We start from the raw sequence: 24,056 nt of genomic DNA, 5'->3' as shown, positions 1-24,056 counted from the left end.
GTAAGTGTCTGTTGATCCTCCATAGTTTACATATTCACTTAGCAATTGTTCTGCCTGCTGTTTGATCCTTTACGGGGAAAATATGAATGGTAGCGCTTCTTGACGTTATTTCTTTTGTGTTGTTAACAGTTTTCATTTCGATATTATTTTTTCTTCAAGAAAAATAAAGGTTGTGAAACCACAAACGAGAAGCAACTTTCAAGAACTTAATGTGTTCTCTTTTTCAATAATACAATTTGTATTTAAATGAAAAGATAAAAAAAAGTTGGGGACTTTCCGTTTTGATTTTTTTCGGAGTTCAGTACTTTTGTATCAAGTTTTCACTGTTAAAAAATTCATCCCAGTGGGTTTTTTATGATTGTATCTTATAAAATACGGTTCTTGAATTTCTTTGAATAAAAGATATTGAAAAGTAATTATTTACATAGACAATATAATTATGATGTAATAAATTGATAACCAATGTTATTGCGATGTAACTAGTTGCTTTGGCATGTAATTTACTGGAACCCGAGAGCCGTGGTGTAGTGGTTGGCGCATCGGAATACTAACACAAATGTTTTAGTTTGATCACCGTTCCGGGGTGAAAACTTCAAGGACTGCTTTTTCGGTTCTCTCCCTTGACACAATTTGCAAGTGTGGTCTTAAGAAACGATGATAGTCCCTCGGAATGGGGACGATAAATGACTGGCCCATATTGAGAGAGAGTCATATCTCTCGCACGCTTAACACACCTTGTAGATTTCAGGCTCATGCCGATAAAAGGCACCACTCCCACCCGCAAAGTGGAAAGGGATTAATGCAATTCACTATAAAAATGTTTAAATTATACTTAAACCCATTGACGACAGACATTACATATTGAACTATATTTGACTCACTTGAGAATAGAAACAAAATTATCTAGAATGATTAGTCTTCAACTGTGGAAACGTTGTGGCTGCTTTTCCATGAAATTCTAGATAAGATTTGTTAATATTTTTTCGACAATTCCCCCTGTAAATCATTAGAAAAAGGGTAATTAATGATGCTTTATAGCTGGTAGATTTTCCTTTATAATACAACTATCATTATAATACCACTTTCATTATAATACCACTTTCATTATAATACATTTCTGGTTTTCAAAAGAAAAATAGACAGGGAGTCATCCCACTAAGTCTATGGAAGAAGCGTTTCGATAAAATCGTTTCTTAAGCGATATTGTCTAATATCAATTGTAAATATGCAAACATTCCATGAGGAAAATGTTGTTTTTGGCAATGGCAAATTAAGAAATTACTAACTTAAAAACTTATTGCTCAAATATAAACAACAATTGAGTCTTATTAACATTCAGAAGTTGGTTAGACGCTAAACTTTATGTCCGTGTAAAACTTGAAGTGCTGTGTTTTTCTTATATACATAAATAAACAAATGCTATTTTTTCTTATATCAATGCGTTACTTTTAAAATATCATAGCGGTGTTTTTGTTATATCAATATAAGTACTTTTTAGTATTTAAAATAGTAGACTGCTGTACCAATATTTTGACAATTCTACCTATTATAAAATTTAGAATGGAAATGGGGAATGTGTTAAAGAGACAACAACCCTACCAAATAAAAAACAACAGCAGAAGGTCACCAACAGGTCTTCAATGTAGCAATAAATTCCCGCACCCGGAGGCGTCCTTCAGCTGGCCCCTTAATAAATATATACTAGTCCAGTGATAATGAACGCCATACTAATTTCCAAATTGTACACAAGAAACTAAAATTAAATAATACAAGACTAATGTCTGTTTTGATCACGCATCGTTGTAAATATGACAGAATTTGATGAGACTGTCATACACGTGAGAGGTTTAGCGCTATTAAACCAGGTTCAATCCACCATTTTCAAAATTTGAAAATGCCAGTACCGAGTCAGAAATATGACAGTTGTTATCCATTCGTTTGGTGTGTTCTATCATTTGATTTTTCCATTTGATAAGGGACTTTCCGTTTTGAATTTTCTTCCAGGATTTTTGTGACTTTACTTCTTAGTAGTATTGTATGTAAATAAGCAGTTTTAAAACCATTGCTTAAATTCAAATTGTTTTTAGTAACATCTTACAAATATCTCAATATCAAAATGATTGTTCACATTTATAACATTTAGCAAATTTTAAAATGAACGCACCGAAATAATATACATCCGATATGCTCGCAACGCACGCATGAAAGACTTTCTTTATTGATAACAATGAAACTAGCTTGTGACAGAGATGAATCATACTATCCTCGTTCAAATTGATTCGACAAAATCTGACCTGTACTTTTGAATCTCCTTTTTTATTCAAATTATACCATTGGTTTTCCTGTTTGAATGGTTTAACAATATAAATGTTGTTGTTCCTATATAGCGTGGTGTTCTTTGTGAGCCAAGGCTCCGTATATAAGGCCCTACTTTGATCTATAATGGTTTACTTTAAACAAATTATTACTTTGATGGAGAGTTGTTTCACTGGAACGCATGCACCATCTTCTTATATCTATAAATCTTTAAAATTTCCCCTTTGAAATAACTGCTTTCCAGTCCTCCAACTGAACGATCTAAATTTATGAATATCGAAAAGATATATACACATTTCTAACGTTAAAAGACATTTACATATTATTTATTTGTGTTCTTAACCAAATCTTTTTTAGACCTCATTGAAGAAATGAACTTATAACAATCGATACGGATTGTTATTTTGCACCAAGAAATGTTCGCGTATTTATACGATCGATTACTAGTAAAAAACGAAACGTCAAATCTCTGTGGCAACAATACATCAGAATGCCCTCACGGTCATCGCGATGTAAAAGAGCGTCCACGCGGCGAGCTGATTATGTTCATAGAGATATCAATTTACCAACGGAAAAAGAACTGTTTTCCTTCCTAATATTTTTTTCTATGATAATAATAAATACATTTTCTGTTTGACAATATTTTTGGTTTTCGTTGTATCTTAAGTTGTCCGATTTATAGTCTGAGGCTACCTCAGTTGGTATCTTCAAAGTTCGGGACATCAGCATTTGTACATTTTAATTTGTTTGGATTATTTATTTTACCTTTTGAATATTCATTGTAATTTGGAGCTGTATTGGATTGGATTGTTTGAATGAATGTTTCTTTTATAATTCTTTTTTTGTCTATTTCGAAATTACCAAGGTGGATAGGCTATAGCAGTGTGACCAATATATTAAAATTTAATAGATCGGTAGACTATTTGCAACCGCATTTAAATTCCGCCATCGCACCATCACTCCAAATAGAATTATTCGGTTAACCCTGGAATTGAAAACAATAGACTGAACAGGTTGTTAACACTTTCAACAATCAATAGTGTCAAGCAACATTTTCGAAATGATAAGTTCATGTAAGCGTTAATTTTGTTACAGTTACGAAATTTTAGTGATATTGATCCTAAAACATTTAAGCGGTTAAGATCTAAGTTTTTTTAATTATGTTTGCAGTTTTTTTTATATGCATTGTGACGTGTCATCGTATTCATTTTATATTAGAAAACTATAGCAGTTATATTAGAAAAGTATCGCATTCATAAATGTTCGATTCAACAAAAGTATAAACGTGTTGTTCTATACTTTTCAATAGTAATCAGGTGCATCATTGTTGAGGTGAATTCAATCCTATCGGTACGAAAAATAAATTCATTATTGAATCTCTCATAGTCGCCATTGCCGAAATAAAACTGTATCCCTTAACCTATTTTACAAACGGTTTGGTATGCCACAAAACCAGTTTCAACCCACCATTTTTTTCTTAACATTTCCTGTAACAAGTCAGAAAAAATAGCTATTGTTAAATCATAGTTCATTTCTGTGCGTGTTACATTTTAATGTTGTGTTCTGTTGTGCGGAGTTCTCCTCTTATATTTGATGTGTTTCCCTTATAACCCTGATTTTTTTTTAGCGCCAGCAAACTAGTTTAACTGCGCAATTTTCTATATGTGTCTGTCCCAAGACAAGATCTTTTTATGCATAACCATATCAGTGATTGTAGTTTGTTGTAGTATATCATATTTGTTTTTTGTTTATTGTTTTGACCATAAATCAAACCGATAGTGCACTTTAAAAGCTGATTATGCGGTATAAGTTTTGATCATTGTTGTATTGTTGTTAATAACAATATAAAATAGAAGATGTGATATGATTGCCAATGAGACAGCTATCAACAAAAGACCAAAATGACACACATAAACAACTATAGGTCACCGAACGGACTTCAACAATGAGCAAAGCCCATACCGCATAGTCAGTTATAAAAGGCCCCGATAAGACAATGTAAAACAATTCAAACGAGAATTTAACGGCCTTATTTATGTAAAAAAATGAAAGAAAAAAACAAAAATGTAACACATAAACAAACGACAACCACTGAATTACAGGCTCCTGACTTGGGACAGGCACATACATAAATAACGTGGCGGTGTTAAACATGTTAGCGAGATCCCAACCCTCCCCCTATTCTGAGACAGTGGTATAACAGTACAACAAATGTCGTTTCGTCTCTCGTGGAGGCTTGTCTCATTGTCAATCATACTACATCTTTTTGTTTCAATACATATTATATTTGAACAATCAAGTACAGAATAATGCTGTAAAACAAATTCAGAACAAGGCATTTCGCTTACTTTTCTTGACAGAAACATGTCTTTTTCTTTATTCTTTATTCTAATATTAACCCATTTCTCTGACGTCAGTCTATTGTTCTAACAGTGGATTATTTTGTAAGAATCCACTGACCACAATGATAACTTAAGATAACTTATGTCAGAACTTTAAGCTTTTAACTTACGAAATGTACTCCTCTCAAAAACGAGTGACATATGAAAGGTTCGAACCCGCGCGCATTTTCATCAATGAAGTCGATGCATGATACCACTAGACCACGGGCGCTTATATGTAGGAACATTTTAATATCACTCTTAAAGCGTATATTTGTCAATACATGTCAATAAACTGTATTTATGTCTTTTTTTATATATAATAGAACAAATAACACCATACAATCAAGTAATTGTAAATATGACTTATTAGTACATTTCCTTTATCAAATAAAAATCCATGTACGCATTACACTTATCACTTTTAACGTACAAGGCCTTCCTCTTTTCATCATAACAAATTCTCACTTTTGGAATTAGTATTATAATGCTATCATACCTTCACTTTTTGCTTGTTTGATTATAAATGGTCCAAAAATACATCAACATTTAACTGTCTCTAATGTGAATACATTGTGATAAGCTACAACTGTAAAACTACTTTTTTGACTTTAAAACCAAAAACAAAATTGTCAACTTGTTATGAAAAATGAAATATAGATACCTCTCAGATTCAAAAACATCTTTTGGTAGAGAAAAACAGTAAAATGAAAAAAAAATATTACCGGTCCTAGGCTTGAACTTGGTACTGTTGGTTTCAAACTTGTGTCTTATTGTGCGACCGACTAGACGATCACACCTTTGAACAGATTACATGTTACACTTAAAAATTGACATACTTATATATTTCACACTTGTAGCATGAGCAATTCTGCTTGGGTTTCAGAATGCGTACCACAAATATCACTTGTTTATTTAATGATTGAAGATGGATGCCAAATGTAACAACGTTGAAATAATCAAAACTTAAATAATGAAAGCGAACCAGTTTACACAATATTTATATATTATTGTTCAATTAAGACCAATCATTGTTTTTATTTTGTCATCAACTGGCGTCTTGGTTTTATTGTGGCATTTATACTTCATTCTGATTTTCAATAATCTTAGTCCGTTTGTATATATATGTTGTAAATCCATTTTTTTTTTTTAATTTTTAATAATAATCCATTCTTTATAAATACAATAAATTGAATTATATTAACACTAATGACATGCTCATTTGGTTGCTAAATACTTTAAATATAAATATTCAAGGTTTTCAAATATTGGTAACTATTTTATTTCAACTGTCCGAACAAGATTATAAAAAATTAGTATAATAATTATATGTCTGTTGAATAAATTATAAATACTAAAATCTAAGCAATATAAAAAAAAATGTAATGATTAAACATTGAGTAAAATTTGTTTTTTACAAGTATACAATATTGAATTTAGTAGGGTAGATAACAACCGATTTTAGTTAAATTAAACTTATATTAAGTTAGATATAAAATTAATGTGAACCTTGTGGATCTTACCATTTCCAGCTATTAGAGAGTAAAAAAGACAAAATACGAAATTATTTTAATGAAATTTCGTTGATTCATTGTCAGATCATGAAACAGATAGTCGTTTTACTAGAGATGAGTTAAGTTAGAGAATTAATAAGAAGTAGTGGATTCGAAAACGATATTCAACTCGCGACTAAAGTCGCTCGTTGATTATCGTTTACGAATCCACTACTTCTTATCAATTCTCCAATACTGACGTGCTTCTTTTGCTTTGTGATAAAATTCTCGATACATCTATACTTAGCGCAGACTCAGATATATGAATAATAAAGGTTGTTACAATATACTTCCCACGTAAATCACGTAAAAGCACATGTACTGAAACCTATTTTCGAACCTTTACCGATTTCATTGTTTTAAAAATTGCAATTAAAAAATAATTAAAAAAATAACTTGTATTCTTATTCGGATGAATTGATAAAAAGAAGTAATGTACAACAGCTCGAAGAAATCAACAAAATCAAAATAAATTAAAATTTAGCGAAAGTCTAATACTGATTTTGGAGCATTTAAAAAGTAAAAACACAAAAATACTGAACACTGAGTTAAATTCAAAATGGAAAGTCATTTCAAAACAAAAAAGAGTTAAAAGTTTTCTTTAACGTGAGCCATCCAAATTTGTATAATATTGTATTTAAGGTAAGTTTCGTTTAATTTTCTATTGTATTGCATTATTCGCATATCTACTGATTTCAGCAAGTCAACATGGCGGCTCCTTAGTTACGAAATATCAACTTTGGATTTGACGGTAAAAACGAGAAAAACGTGTAAATTAAAAATGGTAAATATAATGGTTTACTTTAAACAAATTATTACTTTGATGGAGAGTTGTTTCACTGGAACGCATGCACCATCTTCTTATATCTATAAATCTTTAAAATTTCCCCTTTGAAATAACTGCTTTCCAGTCCTCCAACTGAACGATCTAAATTTATGAATATCGAAAAGATATATACACATTTCTAACGTTAAAAGACATTTACATATTATTTATTTGTGTTCTTAACCAAATCTTTTTTAGACCTCATTGAAGAAATGAACTTATAACAATCGATACGGATTGTTATTTTGCACCAAGAAATGTTCGCGTATTTATACGATCGATTACTAGTAAAAAACGAAACGTCAAATCTCTGTGGCAACAATACATCAGAATGCCCTCACGGTCATCGCGATGTAAAAGAGCGTCCACGCGGCGAGCTGATTATGTTCATAGAGATATCAATTTACCAACGGAAAAAGAACTGTTTTCCTTCCTAATATTTTTTTCTATGATAATAATAAATACATTTTCTGTTTGACAATATTTTTGGTTTTCGTTGTATCTTAAGTTGTCCGATTTATAGTCTGAGGCTACCTCAGTTGGTATCTTCAAAGTTCGGGACATCAGCATTTGTACATTTTAATTTGTTTGGATTATTTATTTTACCTTTTGAATATTCATTGTAATTTGGAGCTGTATTGGATTGGATTGTTTGAATGAATGTTTCTTTTATAATTCTTTTTTTGTCTATTTCGAAATTACCAAGGTGGATAAGCTATAGCAGTGTGACCAATATATTAAAATTTAATAGATCGGTAGACTATTTGCAACCGCATTTAAATTCCGCCATCGCACCATCACTCCAAATAGAATTATTCGGTTAACCCTGGAATTGAAAACAATAGACTGAACAGGTTGTTAATCTAAGCAATATAAAAAAAAATGTAATGATTAAACATTGAGTAAAATTATTTTTTACAAGTATACAATATTGAATTTAGTAGGGTAGATAACAACCGATTTTAGTTAAATTAAACTTATATTAAGTTAGATATAAAATTAATGTGAACCTTGTGGATCTTACCATTTCCAGCTATTAGAGAGTAAAAAAGACAAAATACGAAATTATTTTAATGAAATTTCGTTGATTCATTGTCAGATCATGAAACAGATAGTCGTTTTACTAGAGATGAGTTAAGTTAGAGAATTAATAAGAAGTAGTGGATTCGAAAACGATATTCAACTCGCGACTAAAGTCGCTCGTTGATTATCGTTTACGAATCCACTACTTCTTATCAATTCTCCAATACTGACGTGCTTCTTTTGCTTTGTGATAAAATTCTCGATACATCTATACTTAGCGCAGACTCAGATATATGAATAATAAAGGTTGTTACAATATACTTCCCACGTAAATCACGTAAAAGCACATGTACTGAAACCTATTTTCGAACCTTTACCGATTTCATTGTTTTAAAAATTGCAATTAAAAAATAATTAAAAAAATAACTTGTATTCTTATTCGGATGAATTGATAAAAAGAAGTAATGTACAACAGCTCGAAGAAATCAACAAAATCAAAATAAATTAAAATTTAGCGAAAGTCTAATACTGATTTTGGAGCATTTAAAAAGTAAAAACACAAAAATACTGAACACTGAGTTAAATTCAAAATGGAAAGTCATTTCAAAACAAAAAAGAGTTAAAAGTTTTCTTTAACGTGAGCCATCCAAATTTGTATAATATTGTATTTAAGGTAAGTTTCGTTTAATTTTCTATTGTATTGCATTATTCGCATATCTACTGATTTCAGCAAGTCAACATGGCGGCTCCTTAGTTACGAAATATCAACTTTGGATTTGACGGTAAAAACGAGAAAAACGTGTAAATTAAAAATGGTAAATATAATGGTTTACTTTAAACAAATTATTACTTTGATGGAGAGTTGTTTCACTGGAACGCATGCACCATCTTCTTATATCTATAAATCTTTAAAATTTCCCCTTTGAAATAACTGCTTTCCAGTCCTCCAACTGAACGATCTAAATTTATGAATATCGAAAAGATATATACACATTTCTAACGTTAAAAGACATTTACATATTATTTATTTGTGTTCTTAACCAAATCTTTTTTAGACCTCATTGAAGAAATGAACTTATAACAATCGATACGGATTGTTATTTTGCACCAAGAAATGTTCGCGTATTTATACGATCGATTACTAGTAAAAAACGAAACGTCAAATCTCTGTGGCAACAATACATCAGAATGCCCTCACGGTCATCGCGATGTAAAAGAGCGTCCACGCGGCGAGCTGATTATGTTCATAGAGATATCAATTTACCAACGGAAAAAGAACTGTTTTCCTTCCTAATATTTTTTTCTATGATAATAATAAATACATTTTCTGTTTGACAATATTTTTGGTTTTCGTTGTATCTTAAGTTGTCCGATTTATAGTCTGAGGCTACCTCAGTTGGTATCTTCAAAGTTCGGGACATCAGCATTTGTACATTTTAATTTGTTTGGATTATTTATTTTACCTTTTGAATATTCATTGTAATTTGGAGCTGTATTGGATTGGATTGTTTGAATGAATGTTTCTTTTATAATTCTTTTTTTGTCTATTTCGAAATTACCAAGGTGGATAAGCTATAGCAGTGTGACCAATATATTAAAATTTAATAGATCGGTAGACTATTTGCAACCGCATTTAAATTCCGCCATCGCACCATCACTCCAAATAGAATTATTCGGTTAACCCTGGAATTGAAAACAATAGACTGAACAGGTTGTTAATCTAAGCAATATAAAAAAAAATGTAATGATTAAACATTGAGTAAAATTATTTTTTACAAGTATACAATATTGAATTTAGTAGGGTAGATAACAACCGATTTTAGTTAAATTAAACTTATATTAAGTTAGATATAAAATTAATGTGAACCTTGTGGATCTTACCATTTCCAGCTATTAGAGAGTAAAAAAGACAAAATACGAAATTATTTTAATGAAATTTCGTTGATTCATTGTCAGATCATGAAACAGATAGTCGTTTTACTAGAGATGAGTTAAGTTAGAGAATTAATAAGAAGTAGTGGATTCGAAAACGATATTCAACTCGCGACTAAAGTCGCTCGTTGATTATCGTTTACGAATCCACTACTTCTTATCAATTCTCCAATACTGACGTGCTTCTTTTGCTTTGTGATAAAATTCTCGATACATCTATACTTAGCGCAGACTCAGATATATGAATAATAAAGGTTGTTACAATATACTTCCCACGTAAATCACGTAAAAGCACATGTACTGAAACCTATTTTCGAACCTTTACCGATTTCATTGTTTTAAAAATTGCAATTAAAAAATAATTAAAAAAATAACTTGTATTCTTATTCGGATTTTAGCGAAAGTCTAATACTGATTTTGGAGCATTTAAAAAGTAAAAACACAAAAATACTGAACACTGAGTTAAATTCAAAATGGAAAGTCATTTCAAAACAAAAAAGAGTTAAAAGTTTTCTTTAACGTGAGCCATCCAAATTTGTATAATATTGTATTTAAGGTAAGTTTCGTTTAATTTTCTATTGTATTGCATTATTCGCATATCTACTGATTTCAGCAAGTCAACATGGCGGCTCCTTAGTTACGAAATATCAACTTTGGATTTGACGGTAAAAACGAAATTAAATGTAAATTAAAAATGGTAAATATAGAGTTGGAGAATTAAAATAATTAAACAGATTTTATTCTGGCGGTTATTCACAAAATAATCTATGCAAGCTATAGATTTATTAGAATGCTTGAGCTTTATCTAGCGGGGAGTAAAAAAGAACAGCCACACACACAGCATACCCACTCTCGCTTCAGTTATTTAATGACCGTTTATGTCCTATTAGAATCAAAATAATTCATGAACTGATTGTACAATCCATGGCTTCCATGAACAATTTCTTTATAAACATCCGAAGTTTACACTGATTGAAACCCTAGATACCATAAACATACTCTGTATTTGTTTCGGACCATATGAGTATTTGGACCATATGCGTATGGTCATGACCATAAGGGTATGGTAGGGGTAATTAAAACTCTGTTACAATTTACTTTTAATACTTCTAAATTCTTCATACGGTATAACCGTTCAATAAAAAGACAATATCACATTAGTTAATTTTATTATTATAGTGTATTAAAAATATAAGCTAAATAAAAATAAGAAGTTTCACATAGTTATTTTAAGTAATTGTCAAATTTAGAGTAAACACATTTTATACCGATGGTCATTACCGATGGTAATTACCGCCGGTCATTACAGATTTGTAATAAAAAGTGAATGATAAAAAAGATAAATTCCTAAAATTTCGTAATGAACTGTTACACAAGAAGTCACTGGAAAGTAACATAGTTTATTTAAGTTGTCTTATTAATATTGTTGTTGCAGTCATTTTACGATATTTGAGATCTAGAGCTAGCTTCTCAAAAACTCCGAAATCATCAGAATGGCAATTAAAAGACCTCGGTATCACTGTACGCAGCTGTAAAAAGTCTAGCTTTTCACTCGCAAACAAAAGGTGTAAATAAAAAGGAATGCGTACAAATCTATTGCAAATGCAAAAAAGCAATGATACCGTTTGAAAGTGAATGTCACCCCAAGCCTACATACAAGAATGTAACTAGCGATGAAAACTAACTATGCATGACATCAATACTTAATTTTTACGTAGCTTTTGGATTATAAAATTAATAAATTTTCATGTAACCATCGCAGTTTTTTTAGATAAAGTTCTTGTATTATTGAAACGATTATAATATAATGTGAAAAAATACCTATATAGTCCAAATACTCATATGGTCAGGCCTGTTGAAAAACCAAACGAGTATTATACTCATATGGTCCGATCATACGCTTACGGTCGGACCACAGTATACGCATATGGTCATAACCATACGCGTATGGTCCAAATACTCATATGGTCCGGAACATATACACAGGCCAGAGTCTGAGCTTGATTTGCTAAACGATATAACTAGATAATCCAAAGAGCCTGTGTCGCTCACATGAAATTTTTATTTACAATTGATGCATGAAATATTGCCAACATTATACTTTTGCTCTAGTTTCAGCGAAAAAAGTCAAAATTGGATTTTACCTTTATGTTATATTTTTAGCCATGTCGACCAAGTTTGTTGGCAGGCAATGTCATCAGACACATATTTAAAACCTAAATGCCCTTATGCTTCTTGTGACATGTTTATTTGAATATATCTCAGTTGTTTCAAGAGAAGTATTTTGTAAAAGATTACAAAAATTTAAGGACAATAACTCCTTATGAGGTCAATTGACCATTTTGATCATGTTGACTTACTTTGCTGAACATGATTGCTGTTTACAGTTTATCTTTATCTATAACAAAATTCAAAATAATAACCAAAAACAATAACATTTCCTTACAATTACTAATTCAGGGGCAGCAATCTAACAATAATTTGTCTGATTGGTCTAAAATTTTTAGAACAAATATATCTTAGCCTGATGAACATTTTTGTTTACGTCAAATTTGCCCTTAATGCTTTAGTCTCAGAGATATAAGTCAAAAAATGAATTTTCCCACTATTTTTTTTATTTTTAGCTATGTTGGTTGGCTTGTGGGTTCATTGGATACATTTTTGAAACTAGATACCCTAATGATGATATTGACCAAGTATGGCTTAATTTGTCTCAGTAGTTTCAGAGAATATTTTTGTTTTAAAGTTTACAAAAATTGGTAAAAATCTACTATAAAGGATAATAACTCCTTAAGGGGTCAATTGACCATTTTGATCTTTGGACTTATTTGTAGATCTTACTTTGCTGAACATTATTGCTGTTTACAGTTGATCTCTATCTATAATAATATTTAAGATAATACCCCAACACTGAAAAATTTAGTTACAATAACCAATTCCTGGGCAGCAACCCAACAACGAGTTGTCTGATTAGTCTGAAAATTTCAGTACAGATAGATCTTGACCTGATAAGCAATTTTACCCCCAGGTCAGATTTGCTCTGAATGCTTTGGTTTCAGATAAATAAACCAAAATCTACATTTACCCCCTTTGTTCTATTTTTAGCCATGGCAGCCATCTTGTTTGGTTTGCCGGGTCATTAATTTTTTTAAAACTAGATACCGTAATGATGATTGTGGCCAAGTTTGGATTAATTTGACCAATTGGTTTCAGAGGAGAAGATTTTTGTAAAAGTGAAACGACCGACGACGGACGACCGACGACTGACGCCAATGGTTGAGAAAAGCTCACTTGACCCTTTTGACCATGTGAACTAAAAACTAAACTGACGAAAAAAGGTTATTTATTCAAAATAAAAAAATGCCAAAAATACATTTTGTAAATAAAACATTTGACATAAAAGATTATATTTAATATCAAATAATAATACATATAATACAAAATTACATCAACTAATATCATATCAGTTGAATAAATGACCAAGAATAGGTGGAGAGAAAATTCTGCCCCACAAATAAACATATCTACCTCTAAAAATAATATTAAGGGAGATGTTGGTGGAAATTTTCACATATTGTTTGATAATAATAACATGTTAACACATCAAATGCTGATGATAAAATGAAGTGACTACAATGCATCTAAACGTGAACTCGTGCTGACCCCGCAAGATCATTGACCGATAAGAAAGATGAAATCCAATCATGCACTGATAGGAAAGTGGAATTTCTCTGCACGTGAATAGCTATCAAAGGTACCAGGATTATAAATGAATACGCCAGACGAGCGTTTCGTCTACATAAGACTCATCAGTGACGCTCAGACCTAAATAGTTATAAAGCCAAACAAGTACAAAGTTGAAGAGCATTGAGTACCCAAAATTCCAAAACGTTGTGCCAAATACGGCTTAGGTAATCTATTCATCAAATTGATATGCATGTCAACACCGAAATGATGACTACTGGGCTGGTGATACCCTCGGGGACGAGACTTCCAACAGCAGTTCCATCGACCCAGTGGTGTAAATAGCTATCAAAGGTACTAGGATTATAAATGAATACTGAAGACGCACGTTTCGTCTACACGACAAATATTTAAAAATAAATTTGAAAATTTAACTGTCTTTAGAGGATTAATATCGTATTACACGAGATTTGGTGGTGGAATCTATATTTATAATGCCGAGCATCCAACCGTATTACAAAATTGACTGAAAGAATTGAGATGACCTAATGGTTCATTGGTCAGTCATATAAAAACTGTAAGGATCAAATTGACCGTTTCAGATGTCAATTGTTTATACTGATTTAACCATGCCTTTTTGTCAGTTATCATTTTGTAGTATTTTATGAAATCATTCTTAATAAAAAAAATTAAAAAATAACTCACCAGGTCACCAGTTTGACTCAAATATAAACACATAAACTCTTCTTAGAATTTATAAAACAAGGAAGTACGAACTTTGTTTGTCTTTTATCGATAGATATTTTCCAGTTTCCGCATTCGAAAAGTGAGGCGAAATGTAGGGTAATTGTTACATCCCGATTGATAAATGATAAAAACGATAGCATTTTCCTTGAATAAAGGGCATACAAAAAGTTTTGATCTTAAGGTGATTTTATTAACGAAAATTATAATACAAGCTATTTCCCTTCTAGTTAATTTGAATATGTAATTAAATATACATTCATCTACTCTTTTTGGTATAAAGTTTCGGTTTCTTGGACATTTCTTTTCTTCAGACTGCCAAACATGTGTCCCTTTATTTTCAAAAGAGGAGCCCTCTTATATTTTTTCTTATTTTGTGATTACTTAACTATTATAATTGATGATTTGATTTTAGATTTGATTTCATTGGTTGATTGTTGGTTGCTTTACGCCGCATTATCACAAAAAAGCTTTATCGCGGCGAGAGCTAATTCAAATATTTTTTTACAATTTAAAGCATATTTTAAAATAAGACAAAATGTCCTTCAATAAACTAAAATTCTAGACTAAAGCAAATTGATAATTTACAAATAAAATCAACAGTATGATAATGTGATAAAAATTATAATCGAATTAAACATAATAACATTTTTATATTTTATAATAAATTCCAATGTCTTTTAAGAATGCAACAATATTTGTATATGGAACATCATTAAATAGATTATTCATATTATTGACATTGATTTCATGATTATTTGATAATCTTGGACTGTATTTTTGATTATCTGGTTTAAACAAAAATAATCAATTATTATGTGGTTATATTGGCAAACAAATGATTAGGTGATCACTTGGACATCCCCATGAGGGGCCTAAAAAATAACCACGATCATATTTTTGTAATTACATTTTGAATATCTTCTTAATATAAGTATGCTCTAAATTGTTTACCAATTCATTACAAATAATCAATAGTGCACTTCTATTGTATTGACAACACTGTGTAAGTAAATCATACAGAAATAATTGGTAAAAACGTACAGTTGTAACAATATCGCCTCGTGCTTCACTAACCACATCAGTTTTATAATTGTTTACATCTTTCACCGCAGCGGGTTCGTTATTGGCAGATTTAGTAACATTAGCTTCAAGTAGTGCTTCGTCCTTTCGATAACCGTAAGCTTCGCCCAATTTGGCAGCTGCTAGGCAATTTGCGCTATCACTATGGTGACTTGCTCGAACAAAAAAGGCGAGTTGATCAGGCAAACCCTTTATGAATTTCATCAGTATTTCGTGATAATTTTTGTGCAAAATTGTTGCTTTTTCAAGTAGTTGAGCGTAAAAATCGTCAATTTATTGCCCTTTTGAAAGTTTTGATGTTTCAAATATTTCACCTTTAAGAAGAATATAAAAAAAGAAGATGTGGTATGATTGCCAAAGAGACAACTATCCACAAAAGACCAAAATGACACAGACATTAACAACTATAGGTCACCGTACGGCCTGCAACAATGAACAAAGTCCATACCGCATAGTCAGCTATAAAAGGCCCCGATAAGGCAATGTAAATTAGATATAGTTGTGTTTGATTTTGTTTGAAATTTGATATGTGAGGTTGAACTTCTTTTGAAGTATTGACGAAACTACTGTATTTAGCGTACTAGTTTAACCGTTGGTTTTCCCGTTTGAATGATTTTACACTAGTAATTTTGGGGCCCTTTATAGCTTGTTGTTCGGTGTGAGCCAAGGCTCCGTGTTGAAGGCAGTACATTGACCTATAATGGTTTACTTTTTTTTTAATTGGTATTTGGATGGAGAGTTGACTCATTGTCACTCACACCACATCTTACTATATCTACTGGCTAGAATTTGTAAGATCTGAGGTTTGAAATTTATCAAATAGTGTCCAGGCAGGCCGGGTAGCTGGTGTCTCTACATTTGACAAACTAAATGAATCATTTAACTGTTGCGGAGACGGTTATAATATCAGGTTCTATATGTCGTCTGTTATTTGATTATACAACAGAAAATCGTTGTCAGACTCCGACATTTATCTAATAAAAATACAGTGCTTTATATACATCACTGAAAAATCAGTAATGAGCAAAATCTCACATACTGTACACTTAGCTGTGAGTTAACTAGCAGAAATGAAATAAATCTCACGTTCTACATCAATGAAAATAAATACAGGCAATGCATTCTATACAAAATCTTTATTTTTGCATCTCCAATTATTCCAATTAATTCCGTCTATACAAGACTATATATATTTGAGTACAACGAACGTCCATGATGTTTTCTGACACGGGGGAATATGTATAAATAGCGAAAAATGTATGGTTCATGTTTGTGTAGAAATTTTGTTATAAAATGACTTGTTCGTATAAGTCACTGGTAAAAAAAAACTATGTTATAATTTATCCATATTCACGAATCAAACACGTGTGATGTCCTCGTGTTTTTGGGGTCTACATGTATGGTATGCACGGCCGTCACATTTTCAGAAAATAATTGTGTTTAAAGCTTACACACATATTCTAATAAATCTTGAAAATATCTTCTTTAAAAACTTTTAAGGGTCACTCCACCATGTAACGATTTCGCCTAGTCTTAATTATAAGTTTTGGTTTGGGACTAGCTCATGCAATAAAAACAGTTCTTACGTTGACGAAATTTAATTAAAGAGAGTGTAAATAAAAAGGTGAACAATTCCGGAAATCATATAAAACTGAAGGACGCATATATAAAACATATATATTTAAATATATCACAGTAGTCAACATGGTTATGCAGTCTTAATGTATATAAAATCAAATAACTCTCTCTACAAAGAAGCACATAATGCCATATATACAAAGTATAATATAAACAAAATGAAACATGAATTTTACCAAAATACAATAACACAATGGCGGGATATAAACGTAACGAGCCACGTCGTAAGTAAATCATCAAAAAAGGATAAACACAGACACTACAGGTACATTTAATATAAAGAAACTGTTAATAGAAAAGCATATCATTAAAAGACCACACAGTCAGGACACGACTAAATCGAATGTTTAGGTATGTTCTTTCCGTCAGTGACTTATATTTCATGCAACATTCTGGACGAGAACAATGTCGCAATTAATACAATCGGTTTGGCAGACTTTAAAGGAAGGTTTAGATCGCCACTTGAAAATTGTCAGTATCTCGTGAGGAAGTAAACATGTTCAACAGACACGTACAAACCGCTTAAGGATGCCACTGTCGGACATGATAATTCGCAAGAATAACATATTTCTACAGACAAGAGTAATAAGAAAAACATTTTTTTAGACAGAGCTAGTCACATTAATAACATACATGTATTTCTCCAGACTGGAGTAGTCACAAGAAAAATATATTTCAATATTCCAATCAACCCTTGGGGTATGGAAAAGAGATATTGAGTATGCGTCAATTATACATCAATCAAACAACAAAAATAACTTAAGCGTATTATTTAAAATGCATCATATACATTGTCTTTTTAAATATGGGTCGTTCTGTTTAAATTTGATTTAGTTTCTGGGTTTTTTTTCCAGATTGACAGCATCCATAGCTTTCCGACAATGAAAATAAAATGTTTCTTTACAGAGAATAGCATTGCTGCCACTAACACATTCCTCATCTACGTAACATGACAGTAAGTTTTCAATTTGATGGCTTGATAGAAGTAATAGGTAAACTAACCCAAAAATGTCAAAGTATCCATGTTTTTTTATCCAATCTCGTTTATTCAGAAATTTTAGACATCAAAAGTTGTCAATATAAAAAAGCATGCTAATCATTCAAAACATTCACTATACGTACTAATTTAAAAAGTATCTCATATTTTTCAACAAAGCGACAAATGTCCCATACAGTTTATACTGCTGGGGGACATAACTCCTGATGAAAAATAATCACTTTGTCTTGATTTTATACCTTTATAATAAATTGCTTGGAAAAAGTCACAAAAAATGATAAATAATACTACATTAAAAAAATACATGACAACTTCAATTTCAATATGAGATAAACTCCTCTTCTTTATTTGATTTGGTACTTTTTCTTCCGATGGTAGCAGTCCTAGAACATATTGCAAACACTACAGCAAATCCATTGAAAATGTATAAAATGGCCGCAATGCAGGTCATCCCGAAAGAAAAACTTATCTTGACATTTTCATAACTGGCTAGATCATTGACTGCTGCATAAAAGATTGCAAGACAAACAGTTAGTAAGCCCCCTAAAAATAAAAGATAAATATATATCAGGGCTAAAACAAATCAAATATGACGCCTTAAATTGAAAAAAAATGTACCAATCTTTTGCAAATTGATAAAATATTAAGAATTGTATAATCTGTACTATAAAAAAAATTCAATATATTGTCTAATGCTAGAAACATTGACATGACATTTTTGACCTGACCCGGCAAATTTACAATTCAATTCAATTTACATCTATATTTTATTGACACATATACACTTAATAGCTTGTGAAACGAATTAAGATATTCACATTAACTTAGTAGCTCAGAAACTTTGGCAAACGTAAATACGAACTCGGTCTTATTATCCCAAAATATATTTGATCTGTCGACATCGTGCATCAAACTGTGTTTTTAGTAAAACTGCGCTCCATATCGACATATTAATGCCACGACCGCAAAATGTTTGTTTTAGTCGTTTTGCATTTAATGTCAGAAGCTCAAAGAACTTTAAAGGGCATAAGCTGTCAAATTCATGTTCACCGATATTGTTCGTTATCTATGAACAAAAACAAACCAACTTATTTTGTTTTATATCTTGAAGCTACTGCCACTTTACAGACAATATGGGAGACTAAATTAAAAACTGTGCATACTTAAATTTGACATGCGAATGTCATGAGATATCTGAAGGTTTTTTGTACACTGATATCGAAAAATATCATACTCAAGTCAAAATGTAAACCTTTTTTCATTTTTTATTTTTTTTGGTTGGGGGGTGAACGCATCTAGCTTCCAATTTGTGATATTTTGATATCCTCTCTTATCAAACCCCCGTTTGTATTTCAGTATACCTGGCCATGTTCTTATTCTTCAGATATGTATTACGCATGGTCGTCCTACAGGGAGTAACTTTTTGAAGTTTGGCTCTAATGATTTATAATATAAGAATAAGATGATGTGGTATGATTGCAAAATAGACAACACTCAACCAGAGTCCAAATGCCATTGAGGTTAAAAACTATGGGTAATAGTACGGCCTCCAACAATGACAAAACCCGTACTGCATAGTCAGCTATAAAGACACATCTATCAATACTGATTGATTTCACTTTAAATTCTCAAAATATGAGAACAAATGAATTTACTGAAGATAGAAAGAAAGAATAAAAGAAAATTTTCTGTTCAACATTGTTGTCAAATACTATAGGCATTTATTAATTTTATACACAGAATCAGTTTCATTTTTTTTTTCAAACCACTGTGAAAGTATGACAATTGTTAAAATGCAGATACCAGAAACATACTTTAAAAGCTTTTCACTTTTTTCAAAAATTTTTGTACACTACTACAATATCATAGAAAATAACCTGTAATGAAACATCCAATCACTGTAAAACCATAAGAGTAACGTCCAGTCCCTGTTCCTTTGCAAAAGAACCACAATAGAGCTGACGTGACGATGACACCAGTAACGAATCCAAGCATGGCAAACACTCTTGTTGCTATCCAGAAATCTAAAATGACATAATTATGATTGTAGTTTCTCGGTAAAAAGACTCCTTGCGAATTTATGTGGCACCACAAGGTAATATTTCATATGCACCAAAAAAACAACAACCTTCATTTGCGCCATTTTACAGGTAAGACGGGTAATATATAACGGACAAGTTGAATATTCTTTGCTCTTAATTAGTTAGGTACAGTACATAATTCCACTTAATATTTATGCGAGTTCATATTCATTGGACCAGAGTCATTCCATGCACATTTTAATGAGCAATTGTATTCAAAACATCCAAACCTTTTTATTTATGTGGACATTGTTACGTAGATCCAGGCTACAACGAACATCAAAATGAGATATATACCACACCGGCTGTAGTTCGACGATGGGAGAAAGAAAAAAATAGATATGGTATGCACGTTCATGTAAGAGGGGAAATCTCCAGACATGAGTACACCAGCACCGTCGCTTATACAGCTTGTGCCAGAACAGAATTATAGCCTTAATATATTGTATAGTGCTTACAACTGTATCAGTATCTTACTCCAGTGTATAGTGCTTTCTTAATATTTTATTGTTAGGGTTGTAACGTTGATTTATAGCCGAACTGTGTTTTATCAAGGTTTTAATATTACTTGTATCATTTTATGATGACTGATTTCTAAGGAATACGTCTAAAACTGTCATTGTTTATATTATAAGTCTTTTTTTTTAAATTCTCTGTTTTATACTTTTTTACCTGTATCCTACATGTATTAAGCTGTAATATTGGCGAAAATGAAATATGGTTTGGCGAAAATGAAAGATGTGTTTGGTGCAAATCAAATGTCAATTGGCGCAAAATCAAAACACCGGTGATAATATTGCTCACGCACTGTTGGAATTGTTTTTTAAATGTGTTTCTATGGACAAAAAATTAAACAATTGTTATGCCCGCGTCACACTGTCCCGATTTTTACGCCGATGGAAACACGATTATGGAAATTTTCAAAATCGGGACTGATCGTATCCAGATCGGGCTATTCGTAGTGCCATCTTTAACCAGCGGCCACTTTTTCTAGCCTTCGGGGACAACTTCGGAAAGGGTTCTAAATTTTTTAACATGTTAAAAAATCCCCAAAGGTGCGTCCGATGTTGAGGGTTCGTATTGAGTTCGTATCACCATCCTCACCATCGTAATGTCACCGGGAATGCATCTTTGAACATCGTATTGCATTCGTGTTTCCATCGTTTCCATCGGGCAGTTTTGACATTACGATGTCTACACGAATGAGTCACGAAGCTACCCGAAGGTCTTACGATGGTAACACGACTTCGTGAAGACCTCGCAATCCCGTCGTGTTGCCATCGAATAAAAGTACGAAGGCGACAAGATGGAACTACGACAGCAGTAAATCCAGCTAAATGTAAGTAAATTGTCGCGCTAAAATACATTTAAAGTGCCATGCACGATATGCACTGTTCAGTCTAATACGACAGTTAAGAAAGACGTTCACAAAACATGGAGCTCATATCATATGATTCGATGAGAACAAGAAAGGTGACAGCGTTGTTTCTATTAATTCAAATGGAACAAGAAGAGCAGCTATTACAGGCTCAGTATTTACTTTTACAAGTAAAATATTATTTTTTGTCAACTATTCATATCAAGTAACATAATGAAAATTATAAACGCGCCTCGTACACCAACACTGCAGGTACACTTATATAGGGAAACCAACTTTTTCTTCATTATTCTGATATTTTATGTATCGTCTGAGTTGAAGTCACACGAATGTTTACTCCGTAACCATTTTGTTTTCTATATATGTCATATTTTGCCGCATTTGTTGCTTTCCCCACATCCTTCCTTTTGTCTATACTATTATGATATTCTCCTGGAAAGAGCTCTTTTTGAATAAAAGGAATCAACGAACCCAATACCTAACCTTTAAGATAGACCAGTAAACATGGGCATACTTATGGGTGATTATTCAGACTAGCGCACACGTTTTACAGTTCAAACAAGGCAATACCGAGCGTGGCATCCCATCGTATGTAACATATTTGGGACAAATATGGACACTATCTTTGTATATGACACATGCAGAAAGTGGTATATTGAATATGCATATTTGATACATAAACTATTTTATTTAGAAATCAACCAAAACATTCAGTTACTGGAAATACCTTTAATTTTGTCTTAAGAACCAGCAGGTAAAAAAATCAGCAACCAATTTCCTGTGAATTATGCTATTTCAAGGAGAAAAAACAAGTCCATCTGCATTACCTTGACCTTTGGCCTTGAAAGTAACAAATGTCAGATCATTACAAGGAGGAACAATATACCAAATGTGGTTAAAATCTTTTGAAACATATTGGTTTCAGAGTATCCACAAGGGTGATATTACATTTTATACTGCACTCGTTCTATTTGAGCAGTCAAAATGCGTTGACCGTATATTTCTATGTCATATACAGTCACTGACCTGCTATCACTTTTCCTCATGAATATTTAAATAGAAAATGTCAAATTATATTTAATTATTCATACGACCTCTTCAACCTGTTCTTGTTTCCAATGTAAACAACGATGCGTTTAACGACTCAAACTTGTTTCTTTTACAATTTTTGGGAAAACATATTTCACTCATTAATATTTTTTGTTTGCAACCTATAAATCATTATGTTTTATGTTAATTGATGATATGTTAGTCTGTAAACAAACGAATTCGTTCACCATTGATTGCGGTTTACAACAGGTAATGATGTACATTTCATCGTGTTGACTTGTATATTTCTCCGCCTGTGTGATATGAGGCCTTTTTAAAGGGGGATTTTTTTTCAATATTGAAATCAAATAAATAACATTAACACACTAAACAACAATTGAGAATGGTTTTTTTAGATTGCAGTATAAAGACAATAATAGTGCATTGACTTGACATATCAACGATATAAGGATTCAGCCCGAAACGGGGACAATGCTCGGCACAGTCTCGCATTTCCCCGTTTCTAAGCCTCATCCTTATATCGTCAAGTCAATGCAATATTATTGTCTATGTATAAGAACTGCCACTGTGACAGTGACCTTTGAACTTTAAAGTCAATAGCGCTTAAGATATTCTTAACGTGTAACACCATACCAAGTTTTGAGCATATAATTTAAATGCATCGTAAGCTGTACACGACGTCTTTTAAACATCGTATGGCCATCGCGCCGTCATCGTAATTCATCGTGTAGCCTTCGTGATCGATCGTGTAGGCTTCGGCTGGGATATGAAGCTTAAATACCTGTCTTCGGTTAACCTTCGTATGTCCATCTTTTGCTATCGTATATAATTTCGGCACCATCGTATAGACGTCGTTATTCATCGTACTTGCTCGGTCACTTTTTGGTATTTTAACGAGATCGGGACAATCTTCGTACGAACTTACCATTTTCGCATTCGGGTGTCCTTCGTATATAAAAATCGGGAAAGTGTGACGCGGGCATTAATGTTATGCCCGCTTCACACTGTCCCGATTTTTACGCCGATTGCAACACGATTATGGAAATTTTCAAAATCGGGACTGATCGTATCCAGATCGGGCTATTCGCAGTGCCATCTTTAACCATCGTAGAACCATCGGCCACTTTTTCTAGCCTTCGGGGACAACTTCGGGAAGGGTTCTAAATTTTTTAACATGTTAAAAAATCTCCGAAGGTGCGTCCGATGTTGAGGGTTCGTATTGAGTTCGTATCACCTTCCTCACCATCGTAATGTCACTGGGGAATGTATCTTTGAACATTGTATTGCATTCGTGTTTCCATCGTTTCCATCGGGCAGTTTTGACATTACGATGTCTACACGAATGAATCACGAAGCTACTCGAAGGTCTT

The sequence above is a fragment of the Mytilus trossulus genome, chromosome 6 (assembly GCF_036588685.1).
Source record: "Mytilus trossulus isolate FHL-02 chromosome 6, PNRI_Mtr1.1.1.hap1, whole genome shotgun sequence".
NCBI classification, from domain to species: Eukaryota; Metazoa; Mollusca; class Bivalvia; order Mytilida; family Mytilidae; genus Mytilus; species Mytilus trossulus.
Note: the sequence above shows the minus strand (reverse complement) of the source record.